General features: G+C 43.3%; 2 long non-coding RNA genes across 2 annotated transcripts; both read right to left on the bottom strand.

The window, feature by feature from the left end:
• Positions 1 to 9,854: 9,854 nt before the first annotated feature.
• Positions 9,855 to 11,862, bottom strand: LOC130749816 (uncharacterized). Its single transcript, XR_009023104.1, has 2 exons — positions 11,624 to 11,862; positions 9,855 to 10,096 (listed from the first exon to the last, which is right to left on the bottom strand). It is a non-coding gene; the product is annotated as an uncharacterized LOC130749816 (long non-coding RNA).
• Positions 11,863 to 15,602: 3,740 nt separating this feature from the next.
• LOC130749817 (uncharacterized) lies at positions 15,603 to 17,637 on the bottom strand. Its single transcript, XR_009023105.1, has 2 exons — positions 17,372 to 17,637; positions 15,603 to 15,844 (listed from the first exon to the last, which is right to left on the bottom strand). It is a non-coding gene; the product is annotated as an uncharacterized LOC130749817 (long non-coding RNA).
• Positions 17,638 to 18,423: the final 786 nt, after the last annotated feature.

Raw genomic sequence — 18,423 nt, forward strand, 5'->3', positions numbered from 1 at the left:
TACAAGCTTAGCAAAACAGAATACTCCTGAGATCCCTCGTTCAAAGCGACGCTGATGTGATTGGCAGATAGATACTCGGAAAGATCCGAATCAGGGAATACCACTCTCTTTCGGTTGCAGTCCAAAAGACAATGATAGCGGGACAACCAATCCATTCCTAGGATAACATCTAGGTTCTTAAGAGTTAGGCATACTAGGTTAGCATGGTAGATCCTATTGTTGTATGTTATCGGACAATACATGCATGCTGAATTAGCAAGTAGAGTCTTGGCAGGAGTAGCAACTATCAGATCAAAGCTCAAAGCAGTAATAGGAAGTCTTAATCTGATTGCACAATCTTTAGAGATAAATGAATGCGTTGCTCCGGAATCAAAAAGTACGGATAGAAGGTTACCGTCAATCCCGCAGTCGCCTCTAATCAGTCCATCGACTCCCTCAGCATCTTCACCATCCATGGTGTAGACTCTCGCCTTCGCAGCAGGACGCTTTCCTTGAGCAGTGTTGACGGTTGGCTCCGCCTTTGGTGCCCTGCACTGAGCAGCAGTATGCCCCAACTTGTTGCAATTGAAGCATTGAGGCCTCGTGTCGGGACAAGCACGAGCAAAGTGCCCCGGCTTTCCACACTTGAAGCAAATCAGTTCCCGGTTCTGAGTCTGACCTCCTGAACCACCAGCAGCACCCACCATGGGCCTGTAAGATCCTGATGCAAACCCTCTACCAGCAGGACACTGATACGACCTCCTGTTCTGAAACCTTCCCTTGTTCTGATTATTCTGAGAGCCCGACCTCATCGGCCCTCCAGTTCCAGCCCGGTTCAACCTCCGGTTCTTCATCAGCTCCACTTCAGTGGCTTTCTCCACCACTGATTGGAATCGCATGATTCCCAGTGGCCTCACTGAGTCCTCAATATCCGGCCTCAGTCCATTCACGAAGCGCTTGCACATGTAGCGCTCGTCAACATGATCATTAAAGAATTGGAAATGCTTCGCCAAAGACTCCAGCTTCGAAGCAAATTCCGGTACAGACATACCTCCCTGACGGAGTGTCAGAAACTGCGCCTCCCTCTCATCCCGGGCACTTGTCGGAAAATACTTTTCCAAGAATGCAGTCCGGAACGAGTTCCAGTTAATTTCGTCATGGTTGGCTTCCATGATCCCCCTGGTGCCCTTCCACCAGTATTCAGCATCTCCCAGCAGAAGATAAGTCGCCATGCCCACCTTGGCACCCTCAACAGTTTGCAGAACACCGAAAATCTTCTCGATTTCCTGGATCCAGAGATCCGCTCCGTCTGGATCAGTACCACCAGAGAACTTTGGTGGGTTTTGCCTCCTGAAGTCATTGAGGCCTTTGTTCTGGTCCAGAGTTATTTCCCTCTGGCGCTGATGTTGTTCACGTGCTTCTTTAGTAGCACGCCTCATGGCATTATCGTTTGCCTGCGCTGTTACCGCTTGGGCCTGCGCTGTTACCGCTTGGGCCATAGTGGCCATCATCTCAGCTAGCTGGTTAGTATTCACCATATTCTGTTAAAGGAAGCAAACAGTCAGTACTTATCATAAGATAGCATCTAGCATCACTATACAATATGAGTAAGCAATAACTTCAATCAATTTTTAAGCGAAAAATCGCTTGCAAACAATCAATTTTCACTCTTTGCAGAGTCACACAACCTAGCACAGAAGACCTATTCCCCAACAACTCCCGAAAGACTCGACCGTGCTCTGATACCACAATGTGACACCCCGATTTCGGTGGCGTCACTTTACTAACCAAAAGTAAACTTAATGCGGAAAAACGTGAAATATTTTTTTTTCGATAATAACTAAGACAAGACTGAATTAAATAAAACCCAACAATAACAAAATCAGAACTAATATACAATATATAAACAGCCCCCGCTGTAGTAGTAACCTCGTCACGAGTAAACCTCCAGTGACGGAAAGAAAAGTGTAGCGCCCGAAGGCAATATGTACAGACTGAAAATAAAGGTGAAGTGTCCGCAACACCATCCCTCAAAACTGAGAATCAGCTGGCCCATCGGCCCGAAGCAAGACCTCCTAAGTCCAACCAACTCTCTGTGATTCCTGTAAAGAAACCACCCAAAAAGCTATAGGTGGGAAGCTACCCTGTCCCAAAAGAAACAAATGATGTTCAGAGCTAAGACTCTACTCCTACACTAATCCCATCTTGAGGAGCTCACACCAGCACTAAAACCTACATGCTAGCATGATCGTCGTCCGAATTCGAAATCCAGAACGACCTAGTCTATGTACACCATCCGTCATCCTCTCGCTACCGCGACGCGCTCCTGTTCCAGCATCCCAACCTAGTTTCCCCCGAAGGGTGGACCATGGTGAACCAGTCCGCAATACTCATCTGACAAAAGGCGTTGTCCGCCAAAACACACACAGAAGACGCGAGGGTCAACTCTAAAGAACTATGTAGATAATAAACCCAATAGGTACAAATAATATATAGCCACTTAGGCTTATAACTAGAGATATCATTCCTAGGGTTGCATGTTCCACAAAATCATAACGACAATAATAACAATTAGCATGTTCCAAGTAAGTTTATCAAATAGCAACCACACTCATCAACTAAGTCAGTATGCATGTTGCGTGATATGTATGCAGGTTAACCCAGTCAACCAATATGCAATCCGGAACGGATGGACATCAACGGATCAGCCCTTCACCAGCCACGGTGGTGCCATTTCGGCCCGCGTGTCTCTTACTCCAACAGGGGTAGTCAGATCAGCAGTAAACCCGTAGGTCTGCCATTTCGGTCTGCTACAAGAGACGTCTACAAACGCTCTTTCATGGCATTCCGGGTCTTATGACCATTTTGGAAACCGACGAGGTCCAGAGTACGTCCTGTGTTAATACCTCATTAATGTTGCATGTGTGCAAAATGATTAGTCAAACAACGTCTCCGTCCTCACTCGACACGTCGCCACGTGTTCTAGGGAAGTTAAAGTCTCTAAAAGCTTACCCTAAGGTAAAGTCGATTCTGCGACCAAAAGACACACTTCACGACAACACATAGCTGCTCCAACAGCACAAGAGTATCACATACTCGGGAACTATCAATTCCCCGGACTTATCCCCAGGATAGCCCAACAACATAGCTGCTCCAACAGCACAACAACAAACGCTGCTCCAACAGCACGACATCAAACGCTGCTCCAACAGCACAACAACGACATACTCAACACTTGGATCCGACGACACTCCTCGTTTTCCAGAATTAAGATTTCACTTCCAATGCCTTCCTTCGAGGTTGTTATCATTACTTAAAGATTTATAGGTTATTTAAGGTCTTATGAATTTTCTTTATAAAATAGGTTCCATTTTGTCTTATCGCAAGTCTTATACATTTCCAGGATCTCCCAATCCCAAGTCGCTTCCAGAGGATGTCTCGATCCACTAAACAAAATTAAGGCCCGAACCTCGTTCGTCCTATCAAACTTTCTCAAAACTTTCAAAATAAAATCGGCATGACCTGCCCGCTATTCTCACCATTCAGAATCTCAGATTCCAGTACAGAGCATATTCAAATCATCACAATCAACAACATGTCATATATCAATAAATCGCATCATAAACACTTAGCACTTAGCATATAAAGCATGCACCACACATCCTAGCATTTTCCTTGTCTTCTTCTTCTTTGGAGGAGAGTCAAACTCTGGAGCTGGTGCCAAGTTTATGAAAAACTCGTCCACATCTATCTCATACCCTTGTTGCTTGAGATCATCAATGTAGCACAAAATAGCTTCTGGGGCATCTGCTTGAGACCATAGGGGATAATCAACCAGAGGGATTCTTCTTTTTCTGACTTCATCAGAAGTATCTTCATGTGCAGGAGCAACCTTTGTCTGGATCAGCCCCATCTTCTTCAAGGATGTGGAAGTGAAGACATCACTAACAACCATGGTCAGATCCTCTGTGCAGCCAGCCTTCGTCAGATCCTCTACAAGCTTACTCTCAATGAAGAGATCTGAGAGCAGTCTTCCAAAGGGAATGTACTTGATGGCAGACTTCTTAGAAGCAGTTGTTCTTGATTTTCTGATACACTCCTTGAGGTAGGAGAACAGGAAGAAGGGTAAGCAGATCTTCTTATGATCTTGGATGAAGAAGAGCATTGCTTTCTGGCAGAAATTGATGTAGTCAGGAGAGCTGCCCTTAGGTCTTTGATTTATGCAGTGAAGTAGAATCTTGTGCCAGATTCTAAGCTTTGGATGAAGATCCACTACCTTGTAGTCACTTTTGCCAGGTTTATAAGTTGTGTACAGAACTTTGTTGGTCTCTTCTTTCGTCCTGGGTTTCACCTTTGATTCCGTCAGTTGGAATCTGTAACCTGTGCCAGTGTGCTCACCCAGAAGATCAACAATCGACTTCTCAGTGATGATGATTCTTCTACTAGCAATGTAAGAAACAACCTGAGTATCATCACATTCAGCATGATTCCAGAATTCCTTGACCAATTTGACATAAACCGGACCTCGAAGCCTGTTGAAATACTCTTCCCAGCCTTGAACACGAACGTCGGGACGAAGATCATACCCATTAGCAGCGATGTTGTCTAGGTCGAAACTCCATTCTGCAAGAACCTGGAGTTCATCAGGAACATAGACACAGTGAACGACACAACCCCGTTCCGCGAGAGGGATCATCTGCCCTTGAGCCTGAGCTTGAGTTCTCTGAGTTTCAAGGCCTGATGAAGGTATGAAAAACGGTCAAAAAGGGGGGTTTGAATAAAGTTTTCAAGATAAAACTTCCACCTTAAAGATTTTAACAAATCTTTCGAGAACTAAGTGCTAAAGATAAGAGATAGAAAAGCACACAAGGATTTTTATCCGGGTTCACTTGATAAATCCCTCAAGCTAATCCAGTCCACCCGTTAAGGTGATTTCTTCCTTCTTAGAATGAAGGCAATCCACTAATCAGGTAAGAGTTACAACTGCACTTGAAACCTACAAGTGACTAACAATTACACTGACTTAGCTCACACTAAGATTCACTCTCTTAGTCTTCTCTAGGATCCGATCAACCTTGATCTCCTAAAGGTAACTAAGCAAACTGTTTAAGAAAGACTGTTTACAAAGGATTTGCTTCTGAAAAGCTAATAGTAAACACAATGAATTCAGATGAAAGAATGCTTAGAAGTTTTTGAATATAGCTTGCGCGTGTGTAATTCTTCCAACCGCATCTTTCAATCTTCAGCCTCTATTTATACTCCAAGGATTAGGGTTTGAACGCTGCATGGAAATGCTACCGTTGGAGGGCAGTTCTGGAAATTCCAGCTTCTGCTGTGGCTGAGAGTGTTAGGTAGGTCGTCAGGATAGTACATTTGCTTTTGTACTTGGATAGTGACTTGACCTTTAAACCTAAGAGTCTTCTGATCAGGGGAATGCTTCATGTTGGAACTTGTGAAGCCAGCTGATCAGAGTCAGAGGGAAAGCACAGATCCTCTGACCGTTGTATCTTCTGATTCTGAACTCAGAGGGAAGTACATGGTCTTCAGAGTTTCTTGCTACTGGACATCAGAGTTTCCACTTTTCAGCTTCTAGATCTTCAGAGTCTTCTACACCATCAGAACATCTGAACCTTCAGAGTTTCTTGGTTGTCAGAACGTCTGGATCTTCAGAACTTCAAGTGACTGAGTCCATATCAGAGCTTGTATGACTTCAGATCTTCTGAAGCATTTCTACTGTTCAGAGTGAACATAGATGTTGCGAAAGCGTTGCATGGGTCACTCTTTATGCACAGTGCTTCTGATTTATGTGAGACTGAATTGAGGTCAGAGCCTGTAAAGAGCACACTTAGAAAAACACGTTAGAGTATCATAATTGTTCATATCAAAAGGTTAACTTGTAATCATCAAAACATAGAGTTGTACTACTAGATCAAAACTTGATCTTACAATCTCCCCCTTTTTGATGATGACAAAACTAAGATTTTTGATGAACAATTCTTAAACAATAAACTGAATTCACTCAGAGTTTAGAGATATAGAATAAGACTTATCCTGATGTGAATAGTTTATTTTGCTCATTATGAATCCAAGTCTCAGCTTGATTCTGAGCATAGCTCCCCCTGAATCTAAGACTTAATGAAAACGTTAGAAACATCTAGATTCTGAGCTAAATAATGTAAGAGTTCAGAGTGAAGGTGCATGACATAGATGAAATAGAATAATCAGAGCGCATAAATATTCAGAGTCAACGATAAGTGGTATCAGAGTCAAATAGAATCACTTCAGAAGAAGTGAAATGTATTCCTTGTATTTGCCCAGTGACACATCTATGGTCATAAAAGTGGAACTCTTAAATTCTCCAAAATAAATCACACTAACTCATCAAAAACTAGGTGTACTCCCCCTTTTTGTCATAAGCAAAAAGAATGGGGTGTGAAAAACTCAGCACGAAGTACAAAGTACTCGCCCTCAGAGAAGATCTGAGTGAAAAGATGGAGAAATAAACGCGGTAAGAATGAGAGTTATGCGAAGTAAAGAAGGGAGTTAATGCAGGATAAGAACGTTTACCACCGGCCACGGGAGTAAAGAGAACTTCAGTTACCAAGGACTTAACCTCGAGAAACTGTAGGAGCAATAACTTCCAATGAGAGATTGAAGCTTATATAAAGCGATTTAGAAGAGGGTAAGCTTCACACTCGATCAATTCCATAAAAAGAAAATGGCATCATACATGGTAGCACTGGAGGAGCTCAGAAGGAAAGCCTTCGAGGAGGACATGTTCCTTAACATAAGACATCCAGATGGTACAAGGACCATACCAGAGCTGACGAGGACACTGCTTGAGCAGGACCTTTGTCCAGAGCTAGAGAATGATTTGAAGGAATTCCTTGCCTTCGTGAAGGAAATTCAAGAACTCAGCCAGCTTGAGCTGAGGCTGCTGGAAGAGAAAGACACAATAGAAAAGAGGCTCAAGACGACGGAAGAGAGTCTGGAGAGGAATGAGCTAAATGTCAATCTCAACAACATCCAGTATTCATTGGATCATCTGGAGAAGGAGAGGGCAGAGCAGCGCCAAGAGTGCAGAAGAATGAGGAAGGATCCTCCATTCTAGATATAGGGAAAAAGAAATGTATGATGTAAAAGCATAATTTATCATGAATAAAGAAAATTTTGCAATCACAAAGTTATATATATATATATATATATATATATATATATATATGCAATGATAAACAACAACTAACAAAGCATAGCAAATAATTCAAGTTAGACACAATAAAAAGAAGTAAAAAAAAAAAATAAAGTTAAGAAAGAAAACAAAGAAATCCTAAGACTAGGGCTTGTCAAAGCGACGCAGAAGTTCCTTAAGAATTAGCTTCATGTCCATCAGCAGAGTTTCATGAGTATTGAGACGTTGTTCCATGACGTCAAGTCTGGAAGAACTTGGCTGTGTAGAGCTGGAAGGAACATTCTGAGCTGGAGTGGGGTCAGAAGCAGCAGGAGTAAAGACCACTGGTGCAAGAGCTTGGCATCTAAGGGCTTCAGCCTCAGCTTCAAGTCTCTCAGCTTCTAATCGTGCTTGTTCAGCTTGCTCAGCTGCTTGACGTGCAGCTTCCTCTGCTTGCTCTTTCTTTCTTCTGGCCTCTTCAACAGCTTCAAGTAGCTTATTTCTTTGCTGTTGTTCATGTAGAGCCACTCTTCTTGTAAACCGCTGCCTAGCAGCGTCAATCCTCTGATCCCTTTCTGCAGTGAGATGACTCATCATAACAGGAACCTGAGCTACTAACCAAGTACTCAGACTATTCCATTCTTCAGCGACAGAGTCAGCATTCTCACTCAGGTCAGTGTGACCTTGCACATTGCGTAGCATCAATGAAGCTTCATGACTAAAAACACTGATGCACTCAGAGAGAGAGGTTGGCCTGAGGAATGTGTAGGGAACAATGGAGAGGTTGGTTTCAGGAGAGGTTGGGTGGTTGCTACTGTTGGCCTTAGAGGCACCTTGAGGTGAGCCAATATCAAAAGTTTGGACATTTGGTTCAGAGGCTCCAAGGTGTGGTGATCTAACTGAGGAATGGTTAGACACAGATTGTTCTGGTTCTGGTTGAATGGGCTCTTGGTGAACTTGGTCAGGTTGGACTTGTTGGTTTAAAGGGTCTACTTCATGCAAGGGGTCAGCCTGGATAGGATCATCTAGGTCAACTAGACGTTCTGGTCTAGGTCCAGGGTATCTCCTAGGGCTTGGCACTGTAAGGTAGTACTCTGGGATGGCAGACATTTTTCCTTTTATGACTTCCATGAATTTACGATGTGACTCAGAGTTGTTGGAAGGTGAGGAATCAGCAACATTAATAGGGAATGATACAGGAGTATAGGCAGTGGAGGAATCTTTATAAGTGGTTCTAACAACCGGACGTTCTGATGCTCTAGGGGCAGAGTGATCAGAAGTTCTGGGTTCAGGTTGTGGTTGTTCAAGTTCTGGTTGTTCAGGAATGATTGATTCAGAGGTTAATGGATTGTATTGGATTGTAATGGGTGAGGTTGGTTCATCTGGACGTGGAGTCTGAAGCATATTCCAGAGGTGTGCTTCTTCTTGAGAAGGTTGGAAAAATGAAGACCTTGGGGAATTAGGTGGAGATGTGGTTTGGGCAGCTGGTTGAGACTCTGGGATAGTAGTGAGTTGGGTGGATGTGCGTTTAAGGAGGGTAGAGATGGGGAGTGCATCACATGAATTTAAATCATCATCAGATTCAATGATAGCAGACTTACTTGTACGCATGGCAGACCGAGTCACTCTGGCAGAAGTCTCCATTCTGATGACTGCAGCAGCAGGTTCCACACGTGTAGGTTTCTCCACAATTCTGACTTGTTTCTTCTTCTTCTTGGGAGGAGAAGGGCCATCTTCATTATCACCATCATCACCATCATCAGGCTTGGTGGTTTCAGCATGCTTCCTCTTAGGCTGGTCAGCCTTCTTCTTCTTCTTCAGAGGAACATCAGATTCCTCAGAGGATTCTTCCAAGACCATCTTCCTCTGAGCTTTCCTCTTGGGAGGAGAGTCAAACTCTGGAGCTGGTGGCAATCGCTTGAAGAACTCATCTACATCAATCTCAAAGCCTTGCATCCTTAAATCATCAATGTAGCACTTGATAGCTTCTGGGTTGTCTGCTTGGGTCCACAAAGGATAGTCATTTAGAGGGATTCTTCTTCTTCTGACTTCATCTGAAGTATCTTCATGAGCAGGGGTTATCTTCTTCTTAACCAATCCCAACTTCTTCAAAGAATTGGTTGTGAAGACATCACTAACGATTGTGGACAGATCCTCTATGCATCCTGCCTTGATCAGATCTTCAACAAATTTACTCTCAATGAAGAGATCTGAGAGCAGTCTCCCAAAAGGGATATACTTGATGGAAGACTTGATGGAGGCCGTGGTTCTTGACTTCCTGATACATTCCTTCAGGTAGGAAAACAAGAAGAAAGGGAGGCAGATCTTCTTCTTGTCCTGAATGAAGAATAACATCGCCTTCTGGCAGAAGTTGATGTAGTCAGGAGAGCTACCCTTCGGCCTTTGATTGATGTAGTGAACAGAATCTTGTGCCAGATTCTGAGTTTGGGATGAAGATCAATCACCTTGTAGTCGCTCTTGCCAGGTTTGTAGGTGGTGTAAAGTGTAACGCCCCGATTTCTCGAGTGTTACACAGTAACTAATTAACCAATTTTCGTAAAGAGTTTTCGTCGATTCACTTATTAATCTTCAATTAATGACAAACCTTTCATTTTACGAAAACTCTTGAAACATAACCTTTCCAAAAACACGCGGAAGTAACCAACATCGTAAAAATTTTTAAATAACCAACTGTAAAGAGTACGAATCAAAGGCCTGAATGAAAATAAAGATTACATCAAAACTTGTTCATTCGAATTTAAGCAATAAAATTGTTCGATACCAACACTTCGGAAACTCTCAACCCCAACAGAAAACAAAAGACTCTCAACCAAAACCCTATTCCTTAGCCTCTTCCTCTTCCTCTGAAGTGTAGTCGTCCTCCGGTATTGGCACGTCACGTAGCATCAACTCCCAAGAATGAGTCATCGCCATTATCTTCACGACCATCTACCCCCCCCAAATAAACACATAGCAAACAAGCAGGGTCAGGTCCAACAAAAGAATGATAATGACAAAATCAACAACAACATATATAATATAAGTACATTATATGTCTTTTATGGGAAAGAGTCAGTTACTAACGGAATCTCACTTCACACAACCCACCAAAACTTCCATGGCCATCTTCGTGCTTCCGCAGAGGCACGGTTATCACGGTGACCGCAGTCAACCAAATCACGTGGAGCCGCAATGATCCACAAAAGTTCACGGTGACCGCAGTCAACCAAATCACGTGAAGCTACACCGGCCCACAAGGTTCACGGGAGACCGCAGTCAACCCAAATAACTCCCTCGCGTGCAAGGTACCATCGTTCTCATGGTCCATAGTCTCACTAGACCTATGACCGTTTTATCACATTTACTTGCAAGCGAGTTATAAATTCATTCTCTTGGTGTTTAAGGCTCTAATGTCAATCCTAGAGTCTTATGAGTTAATATCGTATCAGATTACAACGTCAAGAAATAACAGTCACACTAGGAGGAATTACCGCTGGGTGAGCGACCTCCTAAACAAGTCACAACTAAACTTCATGCAAAGCATAGAAATAATCAGGGCCTCCCAAATTCACAAATTATTTACAAATTCCAGAGGCTCAGTTTACAGATATCATCATATAAAAATCTCACAAAGGTCCCTAATCACATGTTACTAACATTTCCAACAATTTCTCAAATTTAGTGTTTTTGGACAACAGGTGCAGCGTGTACTAAAAATGGTCTACAGACCGCAATACTTAGCCACAAAATTCACATGATACATGAATGGAAAGATAATTCGAAACTCTACACTTTTATAGTTTATCACTTTTCCATTTGAGATCCAGAATTAGGTGATATTAGGCCTTAAAGCTTGCTGTCCGGTACAGGAAGAACAGCAGGTGCAACAGTCACTAAGATCGACCTCCAGACCTCATTACTAGACCAAAAATTATGTTCTTTATATGCATAGAAAGCCAATTCGAAAATCTACAATTTTCCAGTTTATCCCTTTTTCATTTGAGTCCCCGAATTAGGTGTAATTAAGCTCCAAAACTCGCTGTCCAGTACAGGAAACTGGCAGAGATACTTTTGCCTTCAAATTAATTTTTCAACCATTCAAGTCCCAGAGTTTTAAACCATATTCCAGCAGCAAGAACCACATATCATATATCATATATCATGCTTAAATTTCCAGAACCAAGATAACCATCAATTCTAGCACAAAAGGCAGATCTAAGCATATAAATCTTCAATCATTTTAATCAAGCAAAGTCATAGAAGAAACGGTAGTTGTAGTGATGATTAATGGAGAATCATGGCATCAACATTTCATCTCAAATCAGAAGCAAAACATCAAGATCTCAAGGCAGAAAAAAAACAGCAAGCATCATGAACACAAAACTCTTGCAAAAGCAATCATGTTCATGGCTTTTCTCATAGTAAAACATGGCAAATACCCTAGGCAATCTACCCAATCCTAGGACCAGCCCTTACCTTTGTCCTTAGGCTTGAAGAAAAGATGAAATTGAAGAGCAAGGTTCTGGTTTCTCTCCTCTTCTCCCACGCGTGACCTTCCTCTCTCCCTCTCGCTCGCGAACTCCTTCTCCCTCTTGTGCGAACACGTCGACGGTGGTGGGGCTTGGGACGGTGACGGCTAGGGTGCAAGGGGAAAGTTTCTCTCACTCTTTCTCCTCTGTTTTACGTGTTTCAGAAGTGCACCAGGTTTCTTTCTTCAGAATTGTGTGAAAAGAAACCCCTTTCCCCCCCAAAACCCTACATAGCCCGCGTCCCCTCTCTCCCTCTCTTGGGCTAGGGTTTGTTTTCCTTCAAGCCCGACCCAAGTCAAAACCCTTGACCCCATCACTTAAGAACTTACTCAGGTCTGAAACTAATCAAAACCCTCAGCCCTTTTTAGTAATATCACGATCAAACTCGGAATTGAAAGGAAACAAATCAATTAAATCCGCTGGTACTGTACAGCCAGGACCATCGTCACTAAACCGATGATATCTCGAGCTACAGAGGTCGGAATGACCTGATTCCACTTCGATAATTTTCTAGACTTAAAGGGCTACAACTCTCATGAAGGAAGTTTTCCCGAATAAAGTCGGTAAGACCCTCTAAAAATTCACCCAAGTTGACAGTTCTAATCTGCCAGCTATCAAACATTAACTAAAACTTCAATTTTATTCGAACTTCCATAAAATTGTTCCAAGTTGAACTTAGGGCCTTACAATACCACCCCCCTTAAAATAGTTTCGCCCTCGAAACTTAAGGGTTTACAAATAAATCGGGGTGTGACTCCCGCATCTTATCCTCTAACTCCCAGGTCGCGTCACCAGTCTCTTGGTTCCACACGACCTTCACTAAAGGCACCTCCTTGTTTCTTAAGCGCTTTATGCTTCGGTCGACGATCTTGATGGGTGGCACCTCCATTGTCAGATCATCTCTCAGCTGTATGTCGTCTGGCGTAATCACATGCGAATCATCTGCCATGTACTTCCGCAACTGCGACACATGAAGAACGTCATGGATGTTGGATAGAAACGGTGGTAGGGCGATCCTGTACGCCACCGGTCCAACTCGCTCCGTGATCTGGTACGGCCCAATAAACTTCGGAGTAAGCTTCTTGGACTTGATTGCCCTTCCGACACCTGTCATCGGGGTAACCCGCAAGAAGACATGGTCTCCGGCCTGAAATTCCAACTCCTTTCGTCGGTTGTCGGCGTAACTCTTTTGGCGACTCTGCGCGGTTCTCATCTTTTCCTGAATTCTCCTGACTTCCTCGGTGGTCTGTTGCACCAATTCCGGGCCAATCACCAAATTTTCCCCATCTTGATGCCAGCATAAGGGCGTACGACACCTCCGACCGTACAAAGCTTCGTAAGGTGCCATGCCGATGCTCGCATGGAAACTATTGTTGTAAGTGAATTCGATCAACGGCAGCATCTCATCCCAACTGCCCTTGTGATCCAACACACAGGCCCGTAGCAAATCTTCCAGCGACTGGATTGTCCTCTCTGTCTGCCCATCGGTTTGCGGATGATAGGCAGAGCTCAATTTCAACTTAGTTCTGAGGGCCTGCTGCAAGGCTCCCCAAAAGTGAGAGGTAAACCTCGGATTTCTGTCTGACACGATGCTGGTCGGTACACCATGTAGACGCACAACCTCAGCCACATAAATCTCCGCCAATTTCTCCACCTTGTACTTCAGGTTGATCGGGATAAAATGAGCGGTCTTTGTCAAACGATCAACAACAACCCAAATTGCATCGAACTTCCTCCGAGTTAAAGGTAAAGCCGTCACGAAGTCCATAGAAATACTGTCCCACTTCCACTCTGGGACATCTAGTGGTTGCAGCTTCCCTGCGGGCTTCTGATGCTCTACCTTCGCTTTCTGACATGTCAAGCAAGTAGAAACATACTCAGCAACCTGCTTCTTCATCCCAGACCACCAGAAGTGAAGTTTCAAGTCCTGATACATCTTGTTCATTCCGGGATGGATACTCAGTCTACTCTTGTGTCCTTCATCCAGGATCAATCTTCTCATCTCTACATCGTCAGGCACACATATCCGTCCCTGGCATCGCAGAATATTGTCGTTCCCAATAGAGAACTCTGGTGCCTTTCCCTGAGTCACACGGTCTCGCCACTCAGCTATCCCTTCATCAGTCTCTTGTCTAGACTTGATCTCTTCCAAAAGTCCACTTGACACCGTCACCATTCCGAAACTCAGTCTTCCTGGTGCGAGCTTAACGTCCAAGCTCAGATCTCGGAAAGCCTCCAACAGTTCTAACTCCTTGACCATCATTGAGGACACATGTATAGCCTTCCGGCTGAGAGCGTCGGCTACGACATTGCTTTTCCCCGGATGGTACTGTAGAGTGAACTCATAGTCCTGAAGGAATTCCATCCACCTCCGCTGCCTCATGTTCAGATCCTTCTGATCAAATAGGTACTTTAAACTCTTATGATCGCTGTAGATCTTGAATGTACTGCCATAGAGGTAGTGTCTCCAAATCTTGAGAGCATAAACTATGGCAGCCAACTCCAAGTCATGTGTGGGGTAGTTCTTCTCATGAGTCTTCAACTGCCTTGAAGCATAGGCAATTGCTTTCTTATCTTGCATCATTACACACCCCAAACCATTGTGTGACGCATCACAGTACACGTCATAAGGTTCTCCTTCCTTAGGTAAAGCTAGTATGGGTGCGGTGGTCAGCCGCTTCTTCAACTCTTGGAAACTAGCCTCACACTTCTCCGTCCACGCAAACGGTTGATTTTTCTTCGTCAACTGGGTCAACGGCGAAGTCAACTTTGCATAATCTTTGACGAATCGTCTATAGTAGCCAGCAAGCCCAACAAAGCTTCTGATGTCGCTTGCCGTCTTAGGTTGCTCCCATGACAGAATCGTCTCAATCTTGCTAGGGTCCACTGCCACACCCTGACTTGATATGACATGACCTAGGAACTTCACCTCTTCCATCCAGAATTCACACTTCGAGCCGTTAGCATATAGCTCCTTCTCCCGCAATACTCCTAGCACTTGACGCAAATGCTCTTCATGCTCTTCCTTACTCTTCGAGTAGATCAAAATATCATCAATAAACACCACCACGAACTTGTCCAGGAATGGCCTGAACACTCTGTTCATGTAGTCCATAAACACTGCGGGTGCATTAGTAACCCCAAACGGCATCACAAGATATTCATAATGCCAGTATCGGGTCCTGAATGCGGTCTTCTGGATGTCCGATTCCTTGACTCGGATCTGATGGTATCCTGACTTAAGATCTATCTTCGAGAAGATCACCGCTCCTCTAAGTTGATCCATCAAGTCGTCTATCCGAGGCATCGGATAACGGTTCTTCACTGTCACCTTATTCAGCTGCCGGTAATCCACACACAATCTGGACTTCCCATCCTTCTTCTTTACCAATAGCACAGGTGCACACAAACGCACACAGGCGAACGTCTAGGGGCGCAAAAGGGATTCCAAAGCCCACTCTTCCTTCGATTGACATTCCATCAATCGATCACAGAGTTCAAACATCTTAATATAATCAAACACTTAGTCTCAAGTATCACGGCAATGATACTAACTACAGACAATCTCACTGCAAAGCAAACATCTTAGCAAACAAGTCTACCCAACCTCACCGCGGAACTTTGAAAACATCTTTATCAAAACAAAGCATCAACGAGTTCAGAAACTCGTAAGCCCAAAACCCTTAGTGCTCTGGTTTCTCAACCAGAGCTCTGATACCACAATGTAACGCCCCGATTTCTCGAGTGTTACACAGTAACTAATTAACCAATTTTCGTAAAGAGTTTTCGTCGATTCACTTATTAATCTTCAATTAATGACAAACCTTTCATTTTACGAAAACTCTTGAAACATAACCTTTCCAAAAACACGCGGAAGTAACCAACATCGTAAAACTTTTTAAATAACCAACTGTAAAGAGTACGAATCAAAGGCCTGAATGAAAATAAAGATTACATCAAAACTTGTTCATTCGAATTTAAGCAATAAAATTGTTCGATACCAACACTTCGGAAACTCTCAACCCCAACAGAAAACAAAAGACTCTCAACCAAAACCCTATTCCTTAGCCTCTTCCTCTTCCTCTGAAGTGTAGTCGTCCTCCGGTATTGGCACGTCACGTAGCATCAACTCCCAAGAATGAGTCATCGCCATTATCTTCACGACCATCTACCCCCCCCAAATAAACACATAGCAAACAAGCAGGGTCAGGTCCAACAAAAGAATGATAATGACAAAATCAACAACAACATATATAATATAAGTACATTATATGTCTTTTATGGGAAAGAGTCAGTTACTAACGGAATCTCACTTCACACAACCCACCAAAACTTCCATGGCCATCTTCGTGCTTCCGCAGAGGCACGGTTATCACGGTGACCGCAGTCAACCAAATCACGTGGAGCCGCAATGATCCACAAAAGTTCACGGAGACCGCAGTCAACCAAATCACGTGAAGCCACACCGGCCCACAAGGTTCACGGGAGACCGCAGTCAACCCAAATAACTCCCTCGCGTGCAAGGTACCATCGTTCTCATGGTCCATAGTCTCACTAGACCTATGACCGTTTTATCACATTTACTTGCAAGCGAGTTATAAATTCATTCTCTTGGTGTTTAAGGCTCTAATGTCAATCCTAGAGTCTTATGAGTTAATATCGTATCAGATTACAACGTCAAGAAATAACAGTCACACTAGGAGGAATTACCGCTGGGTGAGCGACCTCCTAAACAAGTCACAACTAAACTTCATGCAAAGCATAGAAATAATCAGGGCCTCCCAAATTCACAAATTATTTACAAATTCCAGAGGCTCAGTTTACAGATATCATCATATAAAAATCTCACAAAGGTCCCTAATCACATGTTACTAACATTTCCAACAATTTCTCAAATTTAGTGTTTTTGGACAACAGGTGCAGCGTGTACTAAAAATGGTCTACAGACCGCAATACTTAGCCACAAAATTCACATGATACATGACTGGAAAGATAATTCGAAACTCTACACTTTTATAGTTTATCACTTTTCCATTTGAGATCCAGAATTAGGTGATATTAGGCCTTAAAGCTTGCTGTCCGGTACAGGAAGAACAGCAGGTGCAACAGTCACTAAGATCGACCTCCAGACCTCATTACTAGACCAAAAATTATGTTCTTTATATGCATAGAAAGCCAATTCGCAAATCTACAATTTTCCAGTTTATCTCTTTTTCATTTGAGACCCCGAATTAGGTGTAATTAAGCTCCAAAACTCGCTGTCCAGTACAGGAAACTGGCAGAGATACTTTTGCCTTCAAATTAATTTTTCAACCATTCAAGTCCCAGAGTTTTAAACCATATTCCAGCAGCAAGAACCACATATCATATATCATATATCATGCTTAAATTTCCAGAACCAAGATAACCATCAATTCTAGCACAAAAGGCAGATCTAAGCATATAAATCTTCAATCATTTTAATCAAGCAAAGTCATAGAAGAAACGGTAGTTGTAGTGATGATTAATGGAGAATCATGGCATCAAAATTTCATCTCAAATCAGAAGCAAAACATCAAGATCTCAAGGCAGAAAAAAAACAGCAAGCATCATGAACACAAAACTCTTGCAAAAGCAATCATGTTCAAGGCTTTTCTCATAGTAAAACATGGCAAATACCCTAGGCAATCTACCCAATCCTAGGACCAGCCCTTACCTTTGTCCTTAGGCTTGAAGAAAAGATGAAATTGAAGAGCAAGGTTCTGGTTTCTCTCCTCTTCTCCCACGGGTGACCTTCCTCTCTCCCTCTCGCTCGCGAACTCCTTCTCCCTCTTGTGCGAACACGTCGACGGTGGTGGGGCTTGGGACGGTGACGGCTAGGGTGCAAGGGGAAAGTTTCTCTCACTCTTTCTCCTCTGTTTTACGTGTTTCAGAAGTGCACCAGGTTTCTTTCTTCAGAATAGTGTGAAAAGAAACCCCTTTCCCCCCCAAAACCCTACATAGCCCGCGTCCCCTCTCTCCCTCTCTTGGGCTAGGGTTTGTTTTCCTTCAAGCCCGACCCAAGTCAAAACCCTTGACCCCATCACTTAAGAACTTACTCAGGTCTGAAACTAATCAAAACCCTCAGCCCTTTTTAGTAATATCACGATCAAACTCGGAATTGAAAGGAAACAAATCAATTAAATCCGCTGGTACTGTACAGCCAGGACCATCGTCACTAAACCGATGATATCTCGAGCTACAGAGGTCGGAATGACCTGATTCCACTTCGAGAATTTTCTAGACTTAAAGGGCTACAACTCTCATGAAGGAAGTTTTCCCAAATGAAGTCTTTAAGACCCTCTAAAAATTCACCCAAGTTGACTGTTCTAATCTGCCAGCTATCAAACATTAACTAAAACTTCAATTTTATTCGAACTTCCATAAAATTGTTCCAAGTTGAACTTAGGGCCTTACATAAAGAGCCTTGTTGGTTTCATCCTTGGTTTTGGGTTCAGCTTCGATTCTGTCAGTTGAAATCGATACCCAGTTCCAGTGTTTGCACCCAGCAGATTCACAAAGGACTTCTCAGTGATGATTATCCTCCTTCCAGCTATGTAGGGGACAACTTGAGTATCATCACAATCCGCGTGTTTCCAGCAGAATTCCTTGACCAATTTGTCATAAATTGGTCCTCTAAGCCGGTTGAAGTACTCTTCCCATCCCTAAGCTTGAACTTCAGGATGCAGGTCATACCCATTTTCAGCTATATTGTCCAGGTCGAATCTC

This window comes from Lotus japonicus, chromosome 3, assembly GCF_012489685.1.
Source record: "Lotus japonicus ecotype B-129 chromosome 3, LjGifu_v1.2".
Classification (NCBI taxonomy): Eukaryota; Viridiplantae; Streptophyta; class Magnoliopsida; order Fabales; family Fabaceae; genus Lotus; species Lotus japonicus.